Below are 1,988 nucleotides of genomic sequence, written 5' to 3'. Positions count from 1 at the left end.
GCTTCATCCCAGAGATGCAGGGATGGTTCAACAATGAAAATCTGTTAACGAAATCCAGCACATAAACAAATTGAAAGAAAAAAATCATATGATCATCTCATTAGACACTGAAAAAAAACTTTGACAAAATCCAACACCCCTTCATGATAAAGGTTCTAGAGGGAGCAAGGATACAAGGAACATATCTAAACATAATAAAGGCAATATACAGGAAACCGACAGCCAGCATCAAATCAAATAGAGAGAAACTCAAAGAGATTCCACTAAAATCAGGGACAAGACATATCTATTCCATATAGTACTCCAGGTTCTAACTAGAGCAACAAAACAACAAAAGCAAAAACTTTCACTATTTGTATATGATATGGTAGTATACATAAGTGACCCCCAAAATTCTACCGGGGAACTCCTACAACTGATAAACACCTTCATGAACATAGCTGGATACAAGATTAACTCAAAGAATCAGTAGCACTCTTATATACAAATTATAAATGGACTGAAAAATAAATCAGAGAAGCAATACCCATTATAATAGCAATAAATAACGTAAAATATGTTGGGGTTAATCTAACCAAACAAGTGAAAGACCTATATGACAAAAATTTTTTTCCTTGAAGAAAAAAATTGGAAAAGATATCTGAAAATGTTAAGATCTCCCATACTCATGGATCAGTAGAACTAACATAGCAAAGATGGCAATCTTGCCAAAATCAGTCTACAGATTCAATGCAATTCCTCTCAAAATCTCAACAAATTTTTCACAGATCTTAAAGGAACAATATTCAATCTCATATGGCAAAACAAAAACCCAGGATAGCTAAACAACCCCATACAATAAAGGAACTTCTGGAGGTATCATCATCATTCCTGACTTCAAGCTCTAATATAGAGCTATAGTAACGAAAACAGCTTGGTATTGGCACAAAATAGACAGGTGGATCAATGTAATTGAATGAAAGACTCCAACATAAGTCCATACATCTATGAACACCTAATATTTAACAAAGAAGCCAAAAATATGCAATGGAGAAAAGAAAGTATCTTCAGCAAGTGGTGCTGGCATAACTGGATGTTGACAGGTAGAAGAATGCAATTAGATCCATATCTATTGCCTTGCACAAAACTCATGTCCAAAGAGATTAAAGACCTCAACATAAATCCAGTTACGCCGAAACTGATAGAAGAGAAAGTGGGAAGTAGCCTTGAATGCATGGGCACAGGAGACAACTTCCTAAATATAGCACAAATAGCACAGACACTGAGATCGACAATTAATAAATGGGACCTCCTGAAACTGAGAAGCTTCTGTAAGGCCAAAGACACAGTCAACCAGACAAAATGACAATGACAGCCTACAGAATGGGAGAAGTTCTTCACCAATCCCACATGACAGAGGACTGATAGCCAACTTATATAAAGAACTCAAGAAACTAGACATCAAAATACCAAATTATCCCATTAAAAATGGAGAACAGATTTAAACAGAAGGAACTTGAGTGGCCTAGACACAATTAAAGACATGTTCAGCATCCTCAACTATTAGGGAAATGCAAATCCAAGTGACTCTGAGATACCATCTTACGCCTGTCAGAATGGCCAAGAACAAAAACGCTATTGATAGCCTATGTGGGAGAAGATGGAGAGTAAGGGGAACACTCCTCCACTGCTAGGGAGTGAAAACATGTACAGCCATTTTGGAAATCATATCAATGTATCTCAAGACCCAGCAATAGCACACTTGGGCATATACCAAAAGGATGCTCAACCATACCACAAGGACAATTGCTCAGCTATGTTTATAGCAGCATTATTTGCAATATCAAGAACTGGAAACAACCTAGATTCTTTTCAGCTGAAGAATGGATATAGAAAATGTGGCATATCTACCCAATGGACTATCACTCACCATAAAAAAGAAAAATAAAATTTGCAGGCAAATAGATGAAACTAAAAAATATCATCCTGAGTGAGGTAACCCAGACCCA

Source organism: Microtus ochrogaster, chromosome 1 (genome assembly GCF_000317375.1).
Source record: "Microtus ochrogaster isolate Prairie Vole_2 chromosome 1, MicOch1.0, whole genome shotgun sequence".
Classification (NCBI taxonomy): domain Eukaryota; kingdom Metazoa; phylum Chordata; class Mammalia; order Rodentia; family Cricetidae; genus Microtus; species Microtus ochrogaster.
This window is presented reverse-complemented; position numbering follows the sequence as displayed.